General features: G+C 36.8%; 1 pseudogene; it reads left to right on the forward strand.

The window, feature by feature from the left end:
- Nucleotides 1-451: 451 nt before the first annotated feature.
- Nucleotides 452-15,131, forward strand: LOC145989044 (NADH-ubiquinone oxidoreductase chain 4 pseudogene; annotated as a pseudogene).
- Nucleotides 15,132-16,509: the final 1,378 nt, after the last annotated feature.

The following is a 16,509-nucleotide window of genomic DNA, read 5'->3' on the forward strand; positions in this document are numbered from 1 at the left end:
TTTGTCATCACCTACACTTGAAAGTAAAATTGATTGTCAATTGTTGAAGGCTCAATAATTTATAAATACAAAAGATTGTGGCTAATATTAATTCTGTTATTCATTCTATAAATGATAGAATAATAAGGTGAAGGACAATGGAAATTATTCCAAATCGGTGTTCAATAGGATCACTATTCATTCATGCAGTCTTGAATGCCACTTAACTTCCAAGATTGATTTTCCTGCACAACAGAGGGTGAGCATTTCAACTCTCGGATAATAAAGTCATCCACTGTTGACTCCAGCGAGAAAGTCTAACAAAACCCGTTGAAGGCAGCAGCAAGATAAATTAAGGTATCCTCCTTCTCATCTAATAGGTAAACCAAAAAGTCGTCTTGTTTGTTTTTCGTTTTAATAACATTTAAATTGCGTTGAGCAAACCCTTCCTAAGAAGATGATTTCCGTAAAAATGATTAAGGGTAATGCTTAGATTAGAGAAAGCCGACTTACCTGAGTAAATATTATTTTTATTATTAAAGCACATTGGCGTCGATTAGGGGGGGGGGGCGAGGGGGGCATTTGCCCCCACACTTTTTGGCACTTTTCTCCCCGCACTATGCTAAACCTTATCTACCAAGGGCCTTGTCCCCCCAGTTTTGGTACCTTGCCCCTTCAGTTTTGGAACCCAATCGCCGCCACTGCATACAGGAGAGCAGATTAAGACCTTTCAACTCTTATGATGATATCATATGATATATGAACTTGAACTTTCCCAAACAAACAATTTTCTTTTAATTTTTTTTTTTCAATGTTTAAATGTTCCGCATAAAGTAGTCCAGACAAATTAGAGTTTAACCTGGACACAAAAAATGAAACGAAACTTGCTGGAGCATGTAGAACTACTTGAGGTGTATTTCTCACGAAAAGTACCAAAGAATCTAGTTGCGGGTTTCGGAGATATGACGTCAATCAAGATGGTCGCCGTCAGAATTTGTAGTGCAATCTTTAAACGCGTATAAATTCTCACAGGATAGATAAAAACTTCGTTTTTGCACCAAATGAAAGGAAATCGATTGGTCAATTTATCGAATAAAGCATATTATATGTACTGGATACTTTGTCTGAAATATAGTAACAAAAATGGAGAAAATTAAATTTTTCGTTACCTGTTTTGACGTTTTTTCGTAAATTACTTAATAACTATAAAGTACTATTGAACATTTTTACATCATATTAATTGTAGAGCGTTTTAAGGACTTTACAACGGTACCTGGCTCTTTCCTCTACCATTAACCATAAGGGAGTTATTTTATTTAATGTAGTGGTTGCTTGCTAGCTGATTATAGAGCCCTAGTATAAGCTCTTTTCAGTTCTTACGGCGGGCGCTCTAGAAGCTGGCAGTAGAAGAGGGGAGCGGGGAACATGCCGCTGACCAACCAGAGAACAGACCACCTAGCGGTGGAGCCGAGAGTTACGCAGTCGCGGGAGGAAGCTGCAGCGTTAACCTCGTTCTGCACGTTGTTGTGTTGCCAATTCATCGCGCTGCTGATGGTCTTTTGCCCCAGTGTTGATTCCTGTTTGTTATGAGCGGAATGTAGGAATAACACGCGTGGGAGTAATTGTTGTCGCGTCGTGTATTGCCTAACTGCATTGTTTCGTCGATAAACGTGTATGTGGCATGTGATGTGACGTTAATTTATACTCTCGTTGTTCCATTGGGAGCTTTGTGTTTATCAACACAGTAAGTATCGTAGGATGGCGAACGGGAAGGTGGTAGTTCATAGCCAAGGCAGGAAAATAATCAGTAGGGTTCATGAATATTTTCAAAAGGAAGCAGGAAAGAGTGGTCCCTTGGTAAGTGTGCACAAAGTGCAACAGAGAGTGTCGGAAGCTTGTGGAGTGAGTACCGGAACTGCAGCGTATTGTTAGGGAAGGCAAAGACAGTCTTGAGGCGTCGGGTTCCACGTCATTTGAATCACCGCGCAAACGAATCAAAAGGAACACTATCACAAAGGCAATCGACGGTTGCGATAAAGATATAGGGTAAGAATTATTCAAGGGTATTATGTAAAGGGTGATTATCCAGCACTGAACAAGTTACGCGTCTCTGTTTTTGTAAACCAATTGATTTTCGGTCTCTTGTCAATGAACCTTTTTATACACTTGATGTCATACACTTATCGGTATTCAACTGACCACAAGATGGGGATAATACGCATACTCAGGCCATACGCGAACAATGGGACGTCTGTATTTCATCGTTCTTTCGATTTCAACTCACCTTTCCCACTACTCTGGCAATGCTGTAGTCTCTCTCTCTAACCTGCCTGTCTCGTTGCGCTGGATAGGTCGTTTCTCCGCTCCCCACTTCCCCTGCCTGTTTCTAGAGCGCCCGCCGTAAGAACTGAAAAGAGCTATAGTGTGGTTGAAGCGTAAGGAAAAGTGGGAGATTATTTCACTTCTGGCGGAGAACATGCCCTTTGGAGAGGGCATAGTACATTTACTCCTGCATGTAAAATGCTCAAGACCACAAGTTTTTAAGCTCTCGTTCGTCGGCAATGACATCATCAAAATGACGGCCATGACTAAGATTTCCATTCCTGAGCCCTGTTACTTCATTACAGATATTTATCATTCATGACATCTTATTGCAGTTTAAAACTCTATTATGAAAATAAGAAATTTAAAAGACCCACTTTATCATGTAACATTAAACATGGTGGCCAATATGGCTGCCGAAATCTAAAAACAAGCATTTCACCAATATGATCAGATTTAGAATCATTCCCTGTGTTTTGGAGGTTAAAGATTTCAACGGTGGCACCAAAATTAGTTCCTGACTGAGTCTATGAAATAATACTAGTTGTCTTTTGAAAATACCTATGTATACAGGGTGATTCAAAAGGCCGACATCATCGACCAACTCCGCAGGGAATGATTACCAAAAATGCACTCCCGCAAATTTCGCAAATGTGATATTAAACACTCTGCTTTCTCGATGCCGTAGTGGTAATGTCGTCACTTGTAATCAAGGATTCCTCGGTTTGATCACCGGTAGAGGCATATTTCACAGTGGTCGGATGCTAATTTAAACGGTAGGTTCAGTCCCTATTAACCCACATGAGCGTAAAGTGGACCTAAAATAAACGTTTGTAACAGTAAACTCATGTACAGTCACAGTCATTAAATATTGGACAACTAGAGTTCCGAAAATTTGCTATTGAAGTACGCTCATCGCCCTTGAGTTTGGCAACACACACAACGCATTACAGTGAAGTATGTATTTCAGTATCTAAGTGACGTATTTCTAATGCCGGTGACTGTACAAGAATGATTAAAAATCATCACTTGAGTAAGAAGACAAATTTGAATCAGATACTTATTAAGATCCGTTAATTGGATAGAAGTGGAGATGTTTTACCATTCCTTAAATATCAAGATAAATTCTTTCTGTCATTTTTTAAACAACTTTCCTAGAAATATAATTCTGAATTGGATTTTTAATACGCCATTATGGAAGCACCACATACTTCTGTATTTTTGTTATACTACAAAGTGTTTTGTTAATTACTATGATGTACTGCATGCATAATAGCACGTAAAGCATTGCAGTATTGCAGTAATAATAATAATAATAATAATAATAATAATAATAATAATAATAATACTTCCAGAAATTACTCATACAGCTCCTCCCTCATCTCTTGCCTAAACTCAGTACACACATAATTATATATTATAGACAATTTTCTGGGCTCATTCTTGCACCAGCTAGCGATTGTGCCCCAGCGGGGACCGGTTCGACAACCCCCACTTATAATAATACTCCTTGAAAATATATGTCAACATTAATTCATTTGTCTTTCGAGAATATGTTTTGCTAAAAGTAAAAAAAAACAAGTAAAATATATTATACATATTAAATTATGAGGATATTCCGCACAATGTTCTGTCTTAAAAAAATAAAATTTACCAGTTTTCTTCGAATTTAGGACCCTCTCAATTCTGTCAAAATGTCTTCGTTTTCCTAGATACGCACCCTTGGAAGGAGATGGTACAAGACTCCATCGGAACCTGTATTGTCTTCCTGCCAGTCAACATATGCACTAAGAACCTTAGAAAATACACAAGTGATAAAATAAATTAAATTAAACACAGATTCCATGTTTCAAAACAGCAACAATTTATTGGCGTCATATAAGATAGAACAGTGTCCTCTTCTGGAACCAATGCTTTGACGTCACGATATTCGCCGTACTCCAAACGTGACAGTTTTTCCTTCCATGTTTCGAATTTCAAATGGAGCACGTCTATCTACTACACATCTACGCTCGACTACACGCTGAACCAGCAACTCTACTGTAAGTTCGAAGCAAAAGAGGTCACTACACAAATTGCACTCGAATATACACCGTGCAGCTAAAGTTCAATAAGTCTATCAGAAGATTTTGCAAAACCAAGATGGTTGCATGTCCCAGAGATGATTTATATCTTGACTTGGATGCTTCAGCAGGAAGTCTGAGGTGTCTAAAAGCGCTCAGTCCGAGGCCATCGGTTTGTGTCGATTCACCACTCCGTGAAATTAAACTACTGCTGCCAACGCTTATCCTGGCCGAAGACTCCGTTATTACCTTACCTCCTTGACAGTGTTCTAGGAACAAGTTTGGAAAAACAAATCGCCATTTATCTACATCCTGTTGCTGCCAATTCCGATCCTTGTCAAGATCTCAGTTGATCATTGGCTGCTCACAACGTTTATCACTCTGCGTTTCCTTTATTCTTACAAGTGGACGAAGCCCTCTTAGGAACGACTGCGTGGGAACTATCTTCCGTCCTTTTGTAGTTGCTTTTTTTAGATCTTCCTTCCACCTTTACTCTCCAGTAGCGAGCGGCGTCATCTTTTGATACTCGTCACCTCCTCGTCAGTGTCTCAGAAAGATGTTTCGCTAGCAAGTCTTCATTTCTCTACTCGATCTTGCCACGTATAAGTTATCATTGGCGCATTTTCGTGTCCCTTGGCGCTCACAAGAGTTCGTGGCTTTCTTCCTAACGACAATTAAAACATGCTATTCCCATTTTTCACACCGGAGTAACCAATCGGCTTCCATCCTCGTACGTTCGGTTTGCAGTAGATTTTTTTTTGCAACTGGGCGTATTTCACCTCACCTTTGTGTTGGAGTCATCCGTGGCAAAGTTAAGAAACTGAATTAACATAAAACTGTAATTTGGTCGAGGACTAAGAAATAACAGATAATTTTTAGTGGAAACGAATGTTCCGTTGCGACGATTCTGTACGCATGCTAATTGCTGCTTGCATCCCGCTAGCAGAAGCAAAAACTGCGCAGCCTGAGAAAGAGGGTCTTCTTCTCGGTCTCCAGCTCCATTCGGCATATCATCTCTCGATATGTGCTCTTGACCTTTGCGACCGCGCTCGCCTCGATGACCTCGAGATATTGTAGAATATGCCTCCTCATATTAACAATGTGAATGGAATCTATGTCGGGATTATTCTTCAAGAAATCCGTAATCCTCACTTCCAGAGCTAACAGTTCATCCACAATGTCCTCCTGCAAGCTCCCAGCAAGTCGTTCAAGGTAATCCACACGTAGTCAGACGCCATAACAACTTTCTTTTAAAAAGGAATACCCCTATGCGGTTGTATCTCCCGACAAGCACAAACATCCATGTCCTAACCGGGATTCGCGTTGCGCTAATCACTCCGCCACGGAGACCGACCCGACTGAGCTACCGCGACTCATGTTTATATGTAAATTAGTCTCTGATAGGAGACTTTCAGAGAAACTATGATGGTAGTATTCTCTTTCCTCATAAGTAGGGCCCGGGACTTTATGTCCTACAAAACTGTAAAATATGTATGTAATTATGTCATATAAATTGGAAAATATGTCATGAAAAATTACAAATATGTCAGAAAAATGCAGAAATATTCCCAGTAAAGTCAAAAATATGTACAACAGTACTCTCTAATTTCTGCCATACCCGATAGAGTAGAGTAGGGGCTGTAATGTACCGAATGTTATTTTTACTTTTGACTGATTTTTGTAAAAAGCGAAAAAGGCAAAGAAATGAGAACGAAACTTATTTACTTCCCGTGCAACAATAAGAGAGAACATTTTTCCTCAATAATGATTGCATGGCTATCAATTGTCGGCGGGATAAAAAAAGTGGGGTATTTTTTTTGTGTACTAAGAAAAGACGGCACCTTTCTTCCTCCATAACTTCTATATCCTGCCATCGACAATATGAACTATCCGTTATGCTAAAGCTACGAAGAAAACAATATGAAATAACCGATTATGTGCGAGAGAATTACGAAATTATACAGAAATATGTCTTATTACAACAAAATTGAAGAAATATGTTGTAAAAACGCGAAATTGGTGAAATATTTCAAAATATGATATGCCAAGTTTGTCTATTTCGGCTGATTTTCATCAGATATGTAAAGATCTCACCCCAATATTTTAGATCCGAAGCCAAATGAAAAATATGGTATAACATAAGGTCCCCGGCTCTACTCATACGACTGCAGGAGTTCATTCTAATTTTGGATCTACAGTCTTTACTCTATTCAATGTTGGTAAATATATGCACCTTTAATTTCCAAGCGTGTATGTAGTGAAAGCTTTAGTTTAAGATGAGCTGTGAATTTTGTGTACATTCGGTTACATGATAAGCAAATATGAATTTCATTTCTGCATTAGAGATACAGTTACACCCATTACAGAATTACGTATAAGATTATACTAAAGGGATTCTTGGTGGGTCACGACCCTGTTTCGTGCCATTCAATTCAATAATACAGTGAGATGGAACGTTTATATTTCTTTCTCCGACTAAACTTTCATCAAAGATTTTACACTCGTAATCAAAGGGTCTACGTTTCTAATACGTAAACCAACAGAAGTCAGATCTTCGCCCTTGTGTCATCTTTAAATGTATTTGTAAACCAATGAACTGATTGGATACAGGACAACTGGGAAAAGGGCATATTTCACAAAACACAAATTTTGCGTTTGCCTGTATAAATTCACCATGCTGTAAGACAATGCCGTGGAGATGTATGGTCATTGCTTTATTACCCTTCAAATCGGCAATGAAAAAGGTTGAAATCCAAAAATGCTAAATTAATATTGAAAATGAATAGTGATAGAGGACATACATCTGTGCTCACTATGACGAGCACCGACCTAATAACTAGAAACAGCCAAATTTCAGAAGCTGCTAACATTCTTCCTTGGCTGATCTCTGCATCCCTCCGCCCAACAAATGAACACATTCTACATCCAATTCCTTAGGATTATAGCCTATATGCGCAGTAATGTGCTCTTGTTTTCTCACGGTCAGTCCTGTTTTGTACGCTCTTTTGTGTGGGAGCGATTAGATTATAGCATTGAGGTGCGAATTTTATATGTTGTAGTCTGCAAGCTTATTGAAGCCGGTAGTAAACACACAGTCCTTGTCCTCTTTGGGAATTTTTGCATATTAATTCGTAGAAATACAGCATGGCCTTTTTTTTTTAAATAAAAAAAACCTCACTTTACATTCTATTGCGTGCTACGTTTATTGCTTTTCCATATTTCTCGACGCTTTCCGTTTGTTGTCTTTCCATTCTTATCCCTGTTTTGGCCCTTTATTTTTATTTTCTTCAGTTTGACCAATACCAATTTCCACAACAGCGTCATCCATTATGCCTGGACTTCGACATCTGCCGTAAGGTTTTCCCCTATTGGCGGAGATGCGAGACAAGCACCTATCACATTACGCGTAACACTTCGGTTCGGGCCAGAGTGGAATACATCTTTGTTTCCCAAATTGTGTATACTCGTTTATGGCAAGTTATAGTTCCTTCCTGCGACCAGAGATGGCGTTGCCTATCGAATTTCACCAATTTCTTGCTTTCGGCCGCGGCGTGGGATATACCCTTCTTCCAGCATCCCTCTTTTCTTTCCAGTGTCCCTTCATCAATTTCATCACATCATCGCTCGTCCTCATATTCGCGATAAGCCAGAAGTGGCATTTTAATTGTGACTGTCCATGTAATTGTACGAGCTTATTTCATTACAAAGCTACGCGGATGTTACATCCAGTTTGCCGGCAGACGCGCACTTACTGCCAGGTTCGCTGGCCGCCGATCCACGGACAACTCGACCGTGAGACGAAATGTACTTTTACTTTTAAATTGTAGGAATTTGCCTGTAGTGATCGGAAAAGGGCCAGATCGCTTTGAGAGGAGAGCTGGAGCTCTTGAGAGAGAAAGTTAGGTTCGAGACTCTGCGTGCCCGAACAGGGTAAGTTTCATCCTCCCTTGTGTCTGCCATTCTCAATCACGACGGTTATGGCTCTAGAAAACATTTCGTTTCGTCATTTAATCTGGTCAGTTTTGTATCTCAACGTAGTCCTTTGGGGGGGGGGGGGCATGAGACACGTGGTGGAGATGCAGGGCACAAGGGTAGATGGAACTTACCCTGATTGCCGTAATATTGCAATTTAAAATTAATAATATATTTGAAAAAATGGTCAAAATCGCACAATTTGCACCACTGTAATTTCGGAAATACAAAAGATATGGATCTAAAACTTTGCATATTTTTCCTACCTCAGGTGGTCCTTTCAGGACGCCAATTTCAAATGAATCAAAAAATATAAGGTTGAGGACCTTGTTTGATTTGATTTGTTGTTTTAAGTCCACTTTATGCACAGTAAGTCTAATCGGGACTGGACCTACAGTTTAAAGTGGGTTCCGAACAACTTCTGCCTCCAGCGGGTATCGAACCTGGGATCCCTTGATTACAAGGCGACGACACTACCACTGCCCCATCGGCGAGGCCTGGAGGACCTTGTTGATTTGACATGGAACGACCCAGTGGTAATAAATGTAAAGCGGATTGAAAATGCTGTAATGGTAGCGATGTAATGCAGCATGGCCGAGGAATGGAGCACACGAATAACAAGGTATCTTCACTTCTACAGCATCTATTGGTAGTTTTTTTCATGAGAAATAACTGTTTTGAAGATAAGAAGGCGAGTTAAAATGTTTATTAAGGCTATATACTGTGCTTTTGCAATTATGTCCCTTATTTTAAAACTGTGATTGCGATTATGTTTTCACATTCACAACCTGGCAACACTGAGTTACCTTGACTCCTTCGCAAGAAGTTGCCAAAATTTCAAAAATGCTCCATAAAAGCTAAAAGCCACCTTAATGTTATCATGTGGAAAGGATACTCTTCGTATATTCCTGAAATGACCGATGCAACATTCAACAGATGGCAACACTGCTCAATCTGCGATCCTCTCCGCCGTTTTTTGTTTCTTCATTCCTCTTCGTGAAGGCTCGTTTCCGAGAAGAATGATGGATGTCATTTGCTGTCACTAAAACAAACGAGCACCGGCCAGCGTCTGACTTGTGCTTTCGTTCGCCGGCGCTAAGTCTCCTCAGGCGCTCTTTTTGTATTTTGCTTGGAGAGAGAAAATGTAATAACAGGACAGAGGCATTTTCTGTCTGTTGTAAATACGCATACAATTTTCAACGTGATGATGTTCTTTGTGTCAGATATGTTATAAAAACAAATTTCCAGGGCTGACAAGATGTATTCATATCAATGTTTCGAAGAAACAGGAAAGAATTAATAACGTAATCGATGTAATGTACAAAAATACTGTAAATGATAATTACAAGTCCCGCCCAGCATGATTTAATTGTGACACTATTAAGCCTTTTGTTTCGTGTTTATAAAAGCACTAAAAATGTTGACAAAGGTAGCCATTATTATAAATTTACACACTATAAACGTAATATTTCTACTGCAGAAAATTCTGTTAGTGGGTGGGAACATTTCGTTTATTGTGTGTTAATTTATAATAATGGCTGCCTTTGTCAACATTTTTAGTGCACTGCTGAATTAATTTACAATTACACCAGAGTTTAAAGGGACTTCAACGTGAATCCTTCCCTTTTACCTCGGCTGTTGCGTCACTGGGGAAAGTAAACGAAGTGATTGGTTACATAGGATTGCCTTTCCTACGCGTCCCAGCAGGTGCTCCATCACAGCCAATCAGACAAGCATGTTCTTCAAATCTGCCCGCCCTGTTATGCTATTGGAGTTCGGTAATAACGCCAGGTGCTCCAACAAAGCCAATCAGACAAGCATGTTCTTCAAATCTGCCCGCGCTCTTACGCTATTGGAGTGCGGTAATAACGCCAGGTGCTCCCTGATAATGAGAGCAATGTATGCGCTCGAAACATTGGAAGGCAACATCGACTTAACCTGGCTGGTAACCCGAGAACACTTGTTCGAATCACGTCGCCAGGAAAGCTACAATTCCTATTGGGAAAGTTTGCTTTAAGTTCACTTTAATATAAACTAAACCAATAAACTGTGCCTGAAGTGGAAATTGAACCCTTGACTCCATTATTAGAAGCCATTAAAGTTAACTATAACGTTATCGGGAGATCATTTACTCCCACTCACACACAGTTTGCAAGTATGCCCAGAAATCATGAGTAAAATGTAAACATTAATTTAGCTTATTCAGGGTAGAGCGAAATACGACGCTATTTGCTCACGTGTTGCCAGAGGTCAAAACAGGGCCTCACTTAACTGATATTTCAAAACCTGCCTTTTTAACAGAGGCAGAGCTGCAGTTCCTCTACAATAGTTAAATCTTTAAAATTCTCAAGATTTTAAATCAGTATATTCGCGTGTAGTAATCATTATTTGGTCAGACCTGTACTAACATAGTCCAAAGCAGTATTCCTCCGCGCACATTATTGTATCCTTTACGAGGGTCTCCTCGACATCGAGTACTCCGGGCCATGCGAGCTTACGACTTGCACACTGCGCCTCAAGACCAGAAGGGGGGGGGAGGTCCTTTCCTTTTCACAGAACTACCTTCTGTTTCATCTGCCATGATTCTAATGTTACACAACACTGTTACTCACAAATCAGATGTCGATAGGTTTCTCACCGCACGAACGCGATCGACGAAGCCTCCTACCAATAGATAATGTGTGAAAATATAAATAGGATCCATAATATATCCCTCGTCCAACATGTATATATATACAAATAAAGAATATGGAGGCTCCGTTAGCATGAATAGTTCGTAGTATTCATCCATAGTTTACATCTCGGCAGATGTGTATTACTCTAGAAAAGGCTAAATCTGTTCTTGAAATATAATGTATTGCTAAAAAAAGACCTGTTAAGATTTGGATTGAAAGGCATATTCCTATAAGTGAGCCGAAATTTCATCAGTAGGAAATATTTAATGGGGCTGGTAAGTCCACTAAGCCAAGCGTCAGGTTAACCTTGCAGCAGGTTTTATGTATCAATCCGCGCGAGAACTGAGCTCAGAATCTTCCGTGCCAGTCTTTCCTCAACCGCCGAGCTGCTTACATCGGAGACACTGAGAAAATCTACAGTATTGCCAACCGCACAACACATCAAAACCCGCATGCATGTCAAGTGGATTGTATTTTTGCTTCTCTTTGTCTCCTGAAACATAACATTTTAAAAGTACTTTCTGCGCATATATTATTTAATAAATGTGTCATTAATATAAGAGCGAAACAACTTCTAAACATGAGGGCATGTGTGTATATTTCGAGCACGCAAAAATAAAAATAAACAAAGATAAAAGTAAACAACGATAGGCCCCTCTTGAATTTAATGACAAATTATTGTTTTTGGTTTAGAAAGAAATAGATTTATGAAAAACTTGGTTGCTTCGTTCGCAATACATCCGTTACTGTAAGACACACGCACTTCAAGTTGTACCACCAAAAAAGCATGATTTGTTATTGGTGATATATACAATCAGGTGCATTGTCTGTCGCTATTACTCTGGTTTCAATTTATGAATCACTTCACTAAACCAGGATTCAAATCTTGGTCTGTCTATTTGTTGCTGATAATCACCCTTCCCTTTCTTTGCGCGGAACAGTAAATATGCGCCTTCAACAAAGCTTTCATTGCCGCCAGTGGGTGAAACAATAAGCCTCCCCCTTCCCCTCATCGTCGGTTTCTTCAGCCCTGGCGGTGGTTTTGCATGGTGGTATCCTTCCATGGTTTATTCCCCCTTCCCCCACTCACCGAGTTGAAGGACGTCTCGTCCAAATAATAAACATGTTTCTTCTCACTGCGATATATTTTAATACCGCGGAGATTCTTTTGTCGTCAAACAACAAACAATCGTTTCCTCTTGCTAAACTCAAACCGCAAATCATTCAACACCCGTGATACAATTCGTGTGCACATTGACGGCAAATCACCTCACGCCCTGTTTTACTTTGATCTTGTTGCCGCAAGGAGGATTATGCATTTAAAACAACTTGCTTGACTTTGAAGAACATTTCCTTTCGGATGAAGCCCAAAATAACATTCGGGTAAAACCGCGCGCTGAACAGGAGATTCAGCCATTCTCGCCGCTCTACAATAAACATAGGGTTAAAATAGTGAGAGGTGCAACACTGGTATCAGCGATTTCACGCGCTCTGCAACGCATTCAGTCTCGCTCGACTCGCTCTAAAGTTTCAATGTCTCTTCAACGCATTACAGATTCGAGTTGGCGAATCTGCGGTTCTAAGTTCGTCTGCACAGTGATTGCAACCAATTAAGTCCATACCTGCTAATCAATGTATTATTTTGTCTGTATATTACAAATTAAATAACTGTTTTCTTGCAAGTATGCAGTTGTGTTGGAATAGAACCCGTCTCAGTGGAACTATATTCTTGCGCGCACGTTTGGATCTACATATGCTAAAACCTGCTGCAAGGTTGACCTGACGCAGGGCTTAGTGCATTATTTGCTAGTTTAAGTAGGGGATGATAAATCCGTGCTGGTTTTGTCATTTGTAATTATTTAATTATTTTTAGAGGTCCATGTAAAAGTCTAGTAATTTTTACAATTGCAACTAATGTAATAAATAAATATACTACTGTTATAGTAGTTATTATTATAATGGATTCATTATATAATTTTATTCCTGGTAGGGGGGGTGTGCTTCTTCAGGTTGTACAGGTATCTATATTTTGTAGTATTGAGGGGGTTAGTAATGGATCTATTATTAATATAAATAAACATAATAACATTAGGATTATACCCAAAACCATTATTTTTGTTCTTATCTTGAATATTTCATTTGGTGCAAGTCTTGTTGTGTAAATAAATAGAACTAATATTCCTCCTAAAAATACTAGGAATAATACATAGGAAAGTCATGTGGATTTTAGGAATGTTGATATTGTTAGACATGTAATAACAGTTTGTATAATTAGTATAACTCCCATAGATAGCGGATGTTTTATACATAATATTATTAGTGCTAATAATAATATAATGGTAATTAGTACTAATTGTATTTTAATATCAAGTAGTAGTTTAATAAAAATATTGGCTTTGGGAGTTAATGATGATATAATTATATCTTCCTTGATGTTTTTAGAATTATTAATTCATTTATGATTTACAAGACCATTGTTTTTATTAAACTATAAAAACTTATGTTAAGAATATTATTTATATTAATTATTTTGTTTATTAGATTTTTATGTTTTATTTCTCAACGTAGGCATTTATTAGTAACTCTACTGAGACTTGAATTTATTGTGTTATCCTTATATTTATATATAACTTATTATTTTATTAATAATCAGGAAGAAGCTTATTTTTGTTTATTATTTATTTCATTTTGTGTATGTGAGGGGGCCCTTGGCCTATCTGTTATAGTATCAGTTACACGTACTCATGGTAATGATTATTTTAATTCTTTTGTATTATTAAAATGTTAAAATATATTTTTTACTTTATATTTTTAATCCTTTTGAGATTTAATAGTTCTTTATGAATGGTGGTTCAAATTTCTATTGTTTTTGGTTGTTTTTTGTTTTTATTAATAGTGGGATTTGGTATCGGAGTATGGGGGGTTGGTTATTTTATTGGATTAGATGTGATGTCTTATTCTTTAATTTTACTTAGTATTTGAATTATTTTATTAATAATAGTGGCTAGAAATAGTATTATATCTATTTATTTTTATCCTTGTAGATTTATGTTTTTGTTAGTTATTTTATTATTATTATTAATATTAACTTTTATAAGAATAATTTTTTTTATTTTATTTGTTTTTTGAGGGATCATTGGTACCTACTTTATTTTTAATTTTAGGGTGAGGGTATCAGCCAGAGCGAGTACAAGCGGGGGTATATTTACTTTTTTATACATTACTTGCTTCTTTACCTCTTTTGGTTGGTATTTTTATGTTAAATTATAAGATGGGTGGTCTATATATGTATATATTTAGATATATTAATATTGATATAAATTATTTTGTTTGATATATTAGAATGGTGTTTGCTTTTTTAGTAAAAATACCTATGTTTTTGGTTCATTTGTGGTTACCTAGGGCTCATGTTGAAGCTCCAGTTAGTGGGTCTATAATTTTGGCTGGGATTTTATTAAAGCTTGGAGGATATGGGATTTTGCGAATTATTTCTTGTATTGAGAGATTAGCAATTAAATATAATATTTTTTGATTTGGTATTAGAGTTGTTGGAATTTGAATAATTAGTCTTGTTTGTATACGTCAAATTTATTTAAGGGCCTTGGTTGCGTATTCATCTGTAGCACACATAGGTCTTGTTTTAATAGGAATTATAACTATAGGAGCATGAGGGATAAATGGTGGCCTTACTTTAATAGTAGCACATGGTCTTTGTTCTTCTGGAATATTTTGTCTAGTAAATATTACTTATGAACGATTAGGTAGTCGTAGTATATTAATTAATAGGGGAATAATTAATTATATTCCTAGATTATCTTTATGATGATTTATATTAAGAATTACTAATATGGCTGCTCCCCCCTCTATCAACCTGCTGGGTGAAATTAGCTTATTAAATAGAATTATTGGGTGATCTTATTTTAGTTTTGTGGGTGTTGCATTACTTTCTTTTTTAAGTGCTGGTTATACTTTATATTTATATTCTTATACTCAGCATGGAATATATTATTCTGGTGTATTTTCTTGTTGAAGAAGTAATATTCGTGAATATTTATTATTATTTTGTCATTTGTTTCCATTAAATTTTTTAATTATTTTTTGTTCTCCAATATTTCATTGAATTTAAAATATTTAAGTAGTTTAAGTAGAATAGTAAGTTGTGGACTTAGTGGTAGCTAAAAGTTCTTAAATCAATGGTTTTTAATTTTTTTATTACAAGTATAGCATCAATTATTTTATTGATTAGTAGAATAATTTTATTATTATTAGGGGTGATATTTTTAATTAGGGATGTTACAATTTTTATTGAGTGAAATATTGTTAATTTGAATAGCTCTAGTGTTATTATAACAATATTATTTGATTGAATATCTTTAATTTTTATAGGATTAGTTATATATATCTCTTCTATGGTTATTAATTATAGAGGTTCTTATATAGGGGGGATTATAATATAAATCGATTTATTATCTTAGTTTTATTATTTGTTGGATCTATAATGTTTTTAATTATTTCTCCTAATATTATTAGAATTATTTTAGGATGGGATGGGCTAGGATTAGTTTCTTACTGTCTAGTAATTTACTATCAGAATGTTCGTTCCTATTCTGCTGGGATATTAACTGCTCTGTCCAATCGAATTGGTGATGTATTTATTTTATTATCTATTGCTTGAATATTAAATTATGGTAGATGAAATTATATTTATTATTTATGATTAGTTTCTGATTTTGATATAATATTAATTACTAGATTTATTATTATTGCTGGAATAACAAAGAGTGCACAAATTCCATTTTCTGCATGGTTGCCGGCAGCTATAGCTGCACCAACCCCAGTTTCTGCATTAGTTCATTCTTCTACTTTGGTTACTGCTGGGGTTTATTTATTAATTCGTTTTGGAGATATATTAATATATACTGTTCTTGGTAGGGTACTTTTATTATTATCTGGGCTAACTATATTTATAGCTGGAGTTGGTGCTAATTTTGAGTATGATTTAAGGAAAATTATTGCTTTATCTACATTAAGACAACTTGGGTTAATAATATTAGTATTATCTATGGGATTAAAGGAGCTATCATTTTTTCATTTGTTGACACACGCTATATTTAAGTCTTTATTGTTTTTATGTGCTGGTGTAGTAATTCATGTTATAGGGGATGTTCAGGATATTCGTTGTATGGGGGGGCTTAATTAATAAAATACCAATAACTATTTCTTGTATACCTAATAATTTCTAGTCTTGCCCTATGTGGAATACCATTTTTGTCTGGATTTTATTCTAAGGATTTAATTTTGGAGATATTAAGTATATCTTCTTTTAATTTAGTAATATTTGTTTTATTATGAATTTCTACGGGTATAACCATAACTTATAGTTTTCGATTAAATTATTATTTAGTTGGTAAATCTTATAGAGGTACATCATTTCAATTATTTTCTGATGATGGGGGGTGAGGTATGTTTAAAGGCATATTGGGCTTATTGTTGTTATC

This window comes from Lepisma saccharinum, chromosome 6, assembly GCF_977018435.1.
Source record: "Lepisma saccharinum chromosome 6, izLepSacc3.1, whole genome shotgun sequence".
Taxonomy (NCBI): Eukaryota; Metazoa; Arthropoda; class Insecta; order Zygentoma; family Lepismatidae; genus Lepisma; species Lepisma saccharinum.